The sequence below is a fragment of the Felis catus genome, chromosome B1, assembly GCF_018350175.1.
Source record: "Felis catus isolate Fca126 chromosome B1, F.catus_Fca126_mat1.0, whole genome shotgun sequence".
NCBI lineage: Eukaryota > Metazoa > Chordata > Mammalia > Carnivora > Felidae > Felis > Felis catus.
In genome coordinates, this window is record NC_058371.1 from 58,204,094 (window position 1) to 58,210,845 (window position 6,752).

Genomic DNA, 6,752 nt, shown 5'->3' on the forward strand with positions numbered 1-6,752 from the left:
AAATTCATGAAAACAAGTATAAAAGAGAAACCTAAGCCAGGTTTTGAAAATAAATGTGTCAAATTAAAGGAAATTTGAAGACAATAAAAATATGGGCTCAGAAAATTGGTCACTTAAAAATCCTTCTCAGTTAGACACTTTAATTCATGCAAAATTAGAATGGACTCATGAAAAGTGACAGCTGAAGAAAATGTAATGGCATTAAAGTGGCTGCATCAGAACATTCCATTTCTAAAGCTACGTAGCACAAATCTGCTTTTGTCTTCATGACTCCAAGCATTGTTTCCTTGCTTCCCTTCAGTCTTTCCTTCTTCAGTTTAAATATCCCCCATAATCATTTTTGATAGGCAATAATTTTCTGATGATTCAATATTCTGATTCCCCATCTCTGTTTTATCAATAACACTAGAAGACACAGCGTCCAGATGTGGTCTGACCAGCACAGAATACAATGAGACTATCTCCTCTTTCCATCTAAATTAGCAAATTGGCAAATATGTGATATGCATGTCACCATTCTCCTGTCTCACATCTATGACTATAACATTCCTTCTACAGGAAGCCTTCTAACAAGATATTGCTGGCAAACAAAAAAGCAACTAACTATTTCTTGTTCATTTGTATTCAGGTATTTTATTAACAGTTCAGCTGGCCAGGGTATAGGGCTGGGTTCAATCCCAGGCATGAGACCCAGGGAAACAGAGACGATCTGGCCACCAGAAACCTGTTCAGACTGGGTCCCTCTCTTGAGTGACAGTGTTGGTGGTGACACCTCACATGTTATTACTCTTAAGCTCAGATGCATAACACAGTAATTAACTAGAGAGCAGAAAGGGAGCCCCTAACATCCCTTCTGAGTGACCGCTCAAAAGCAGAAGTGACTGTGACCATAGAAGGGACTGGATGGGCACTGTGGGCAGGTAGGATGCATTGATCCAGACAGGGAATACCAGATGTTGAGAAAAAAAAAAATCATATCACTTCTAAAGGAAATGATCTATATTGAACTAAGGCCACTGGCAATTTCATGTATGACCTTAATTAGCTCTGAACATGCTATTTAGATGATTGGTCATAAACACATCTGTTTTACTGTATTGAAATAAGCCACTGGAAAAACATGGTCACATGATATAGTCTGAATTTAATACCTAGACAATAACTTTACTTGATTCCTTTAGCCAGTAGTTGAGTTGCAGTCTATCACTGTTAACCTATTGGAGCACTGGTCATTTTCTTTGTTTTTCCCTTTATCTCTATAAGATCTTGGTTATATACCTGACTCTCCTTCCTTACATCGTTTTCTTTGTTACATCGTGGCATGCTGCAGAGCCAGAAAGCTCTGCATAGAAGCAAAATTAATAGAATATCAGATCCTGAGTATTCCCAAAGCCTAGCAACTGACTGAAGAAGGAGATCAGGATCAAAGATAGGAAGGGAATTTCACCATGCCAAGCCTGGGGAGCCATATCCTGTCCTAATAGAAATGTCCATGGGCCAGAGGTACACGAGCAGAGGCCATGTTCCCATTATCAACTAATAGAATAGGACCTTAGAGGTCAAATATTTTAATGCCTACATTTTAAAGACGAGAAACTAAAGTCCAGGGAGATGTCAATGCTAGTTGCATAGCTACTTAGTGACAGAGTTAGTACTACAATGTGCTTTTTACTTAACACACAGTTATGGCATGAACTGTGTCTCCCCAAAAAAGACATGTTGAAGTTTCAACCTGCTGGTACCTCAGAATATGACCTTATTTGGCAATAGGGTGATTACAGATAGAATTGGTTGAGGTTATACTAGAATAGGGTGGGTCCCTAACCAGTTTAGTGTCCTTATAAGAAGACAGTCATGTGAAGACACAGAGATACAAAGGAAGAATGCCACGGGAAGATGGAGACAGAGACTGAAGTTACTCAGCTGCAAGCTAAGGAATGTCAAGGATTGCTGGCAAACACCAGAAACTTTTTCCAGAAGCTAGAAAGAGGCAAGAAAAGACTCTCTTGTAGGTCTTGTAGGTTGCAGAGGGAGTAAGGTCCTGCCAACACTTTGATTTCAGATTCTAGCCTCCAGAACTATGACACAATAAATTTCTGTTATCTTAGGCCACTCAGTTTGTGATACTTTGGTACCCCATCCCTGAGAAACTAATCCACACACTCTCAGAAAAATGTTTATTCCCACCACATCGCTCAAACTGAGCCCTGGGGATGATCAAGAGATTTACCATGGGGCTGCTTCTGAGTAGAATGATCTTGTCTTTACGATCACAGAAGGTGCAGAAATACTACTCCATATCCCCAATTATTGTCACCATAACCTCACACTCACTTTCAGACACCAAAGTTCACAAGCCTACAAGTGCAAAAGGCATTTTTTTCTTTTTCCTTTGTGCTACGTTTTAAGTCACATCAGGACCAGAGGAATAGGAATCACTGTAGCACTTGATTTAAAGGACAAGAAAAGATAGCACTTGATTTAAAATATTCTTGAAATATTTTAAACATCTCCCTTATTATTCCATGATATTGTGTCATCAGACAGAAAGTCCTTTAAATTAAGTACTGAGCGCTCCAGAGCCTTCCCAAATACAGATCAACCTGGGAAAGCCTATACACATTATCCCTGCATGAATGAGTCCATCTGAATGCACACACAGGGCAGCTCCAAAGAAGGGGCAGCATGGTGTGGTGGGAATAGCATAAGCCTCAGAGTTCTAGAAATTCCAAGTGGAAGAATGGTTCTGCATGTGCCCCTGGGAAAGCCATTTTACTTCTCTGAGTTTAATTATCCATAAAGATGTTAATGCCCACCTTGCTGGCTTCATGTAATGAATATAAAGTTAAAACATACAGTTCAATTGGATATACAATTAGTGAATATAATTTTGTGGATGTTTTCATTATTCTTTGATTAAATCCCAGTCCTGAACAAAGATCTTGGTGGAAAATCTAATTATGTCATCTCAATTCTTCTCCATCCTATACTGGAAGCATGAAACGAAAACTAGGTGCCCCCATTTGACTCTGGGTTTATCTGTCTTACTAGAGTGTACATTCAGAAAGCCATTGAAATAGGGACCAACGCCTACCTAAGTCCCTGTCACTAGTAGGCAGTAAAAAAATTTTGTTGTATGCAGAATTTATCCTCCGTGAACAGTTTTCCTCAGGATTTGCAATCATCTAAAGTGGGCAAGTTAAAGATTCTTCTCCTAACACTGATCACTTTTGCCATTGAGGAGCACCAGTACAAACTTCATCTAAGTTTACCTGGACTCAATCCTAAAATAAGTTAGGTTATACTAGAGCTTTACAAAACCAGTGATGCATCAATGATACTTTGCTTTAATCATATTTTAAAATAAGACAAAGTCCTTTGGATACAGAAGACTAAGAACAGAATATTCACACTTTCTGGATATGCATTCTCTTTCACAGAAGAGAATGGTCTCAGTTTCTCAACTGGCCTCAGCTTTTAAATCTGAAATCTTCAAAGGGGATGAAATGCACAAAAAATGTGATACTTGGCAACATGGATGGGATCAAATTTTAACCCATGCGTTTTCCCTTGATTCTCTATAGATTCATCATACCCCTTTCCTTCTTGCCTCAATATACAGCCTTAAGATGTGTATCCTTCTCCATATTCAACCTACTGTATCTCAGGTCTGTCCAATTCTTGAGTTTAATGCTCTGAACACCATTATCTGAGGACTATGACAAACAAACAAACAAAAATCTTGCTGTGGAAACATTAGAGCATTCTTTTTTTTTTCTTATTCTTCCGTATTTTATTTTATTTTTTTTTTGCATGATTTTATTTTTTTTTATTTTTTATTTTTTATATGAAGTTTATTGTCAAATTGGTTTCCATACAACACCCAGTGCTCATCCCAAAAGGTGCCCTCTTCAATATCCATCACCCACCCTCTCCTCCCTCCCACCCCCCATGTTCATAGCAGCACTCTCAACAATAGCCAAATTATGGAAAGAGCCTAAATGTCCATCCACTGATGAATGGATAAAGAAATTGTGGTTTATATACACAATGGAATACTACGTGGCAATGAGAAAAAATGAAATATGGCCTTTTGTAGCAACGTGGATGGAACTGGAGAGTGTGATGCTAAGTGAAACTTAGAGCATTCTTAATGCAGCTTTCAAGAAGAGCAGTTTTAAAAATGCTGTGTCTTGACTGCCATCTAGAGAAAACTAGAGATACTGAAATTAACCGAGCTAATCTAGTATCTTGATGGGTTTACTTTTCTCTAACCCTGTGGCAAAAAACCATAAGGAAAACCATCTTAAATAAGAAACAGAAAATATTTAAATGTTGTATTATGAGTTGGGATGGTACCATTAATCTCTTTTTTACAAAACAATATGCAGCAATTGTATTATTTCTAAGGAGAAATGATACTATTAGTGATAGCAATCTGCTTGCCTTTGAATTTATTTTATGGATTCCTCGTGAAAATATACATCAAGGTAATGTAATTATTATATCTGCACAATTGTAATGCTGTAATTAAAACTGGGTGCTTGCTCTCATTAAATTCTCCAGATTGTTTGTGGTTTATTTCCTGCTGGCATGAGTTTTCACCTTAAAACAGATTTTAGAACCTTTCTATGCTCTTCTTGTCATAATAATACTAATATTACCAGACAAGAAATTTCTCCAGTTTTGTAAAAAGTTTTTTAGCAATTGTATTGTGAAGTATCAATAAAACTTAAAGGCACAGAGAATTTAGAAATGATTTTTCTCTGAAAACCACCCCAAAGTGTCCCCTGTTTATATGCAGCAAATACATGGTTTTGTGCAGGCTTCTACCACTAGAAATTTAAAAGCATTGGTGGTGTTCATTGCCTTTTACATCACCGTGGGAATTATCTATTACTCAGATGCCAAGAAGTCAAAACTTGAGCTTATTGAAATTCCCAACCATCTTCAACAGGGTTTTTATTTGCTGCACTTTGCAAATAATGGTGATGAGAGTGTTAAATTCAGGAAATTGGAAAAGTGAAATATAGCAGGATGAATTATAGTGAATGATGCACATCTTCAAGCTGTACATTGAGATAAGGAAAGGGACATGAAGACTTCACAGAGTATTAATTTAAAAACCACAGACTAAATTCTGACCCCATCCCTTGTTGCCAGATATCACACTTTTTGTGTCTTGCATCTTCTTTAAAGATTTCAGATTTCAATACTAAGTTGAGCTTCTATGAAAGAGAATGCATATTTGGAAGTCTATGGATGAGAATTTGGGGCAAGACAAAATCCAAAAAGTATGAATATTCCACTCCTATTTTTCTATATCCAAAGGACTTTGACTTATTTTAAAATATGATTAAGGCGGGGCACCTGGGTGGCTCTGTTGGATGAGCATCCGACTTTGGCTCCGGTCCTGATCTCACGGTTTGTGAGTTCGAGCCCTGCGTTGGGCTCTGTGCTGACAGCCCAGAGCCTGGATCCTGCTTCGGATTCTGTATCTCCCTCTCTCTCTGCCTCTCTCCCGTTCATGCTCTGTCTCTCTCTTTCTCAAAATTAAATAAACGTTAAATATATATATAGACATAGAGATAGATATAGATGTATAGACATATATAGATAGATATAGATATAGATATATGATTAAAGTAAAGGATCATTAATGCAACATGGGTTTTGGAAAGCTGTACTGCAACACAACTTACTTCAGTACTGAGTCCAAGCAAATATAAATGAAGGCTGGGTGCTCCCAACAGGGGTCAGCATACTTTTTCTTGAAGGTTCAGGTAGTAAATTTTTTTTACTTTCCCAACCATAAGGTCTTACTAATCAATTACCATTGTAGCATGAGAGTAGCCAGAGAGAATATGTCAACAAATGGGTATAGCTATGTCCCAACAAAACTCCACCTACAAATACCGGCAGTTGTGGTTGGCCAACCACTGTGTTGAGACAAAAACCTTTAATTTGCCCAATGTAAAATGACTGTCAGATTGTGCAGCCTAGGAATTATCTGTGACTGAAGTGTACAAGGACTCAAAACTTAATGTAGGCGACCAAGCACAGCTCATACCAACTCCAACCTACTGCAAATTAGTCTCGGTTCGGTTCGTTTTTTTCATGCATCTGGTACATCTTCTAACTGTACCAAACTTAAAATACTCTCAGGGAAAATAATTTTTTCTTGGATAGTGAAGAATTCAACACACAAACTCACACACACATGCATGCGCGCACGCGCACACACACACACACACACACACACACACTCACACACAAATACTCTTCTCAGATTAGTAATAGAAGCAGAAAGTGAAAGACAAGTAAATTTAGAGTAGACAAACACTTATATATATTAATGTGTATCTCCAGGCCTGTTTTAGGTCACTATTATTATCTCTCTATATTGAGCTCTATATTGAGCTACGAGACGCGTTTTCATTTCAAACTTAGCTTCTATCTCACCATCGGTCCTCTCCCATGAGTCATGCCTATAAAAAGGCAACCACTTGTCTTTGCACTTGTAAGAGCTGTTGATATTAGATGGAACACATCTGAAGAGTCAGGCTGTAGAGAAAATAGAAATCAAGCACAGTCTGAAAAGTTCTGCTTCAATCAAGTGTAGATAATTTTTCTGGGCTTTTTGGTCTGTTTTACTGTTTCAAGGATGGTAAGGGAAAGTCTGATCTCCAATTTGATAAATTACCAGCTTCACCCAATAGATTATCAGCTTCACTTCCTGCTTCATGAAGTCA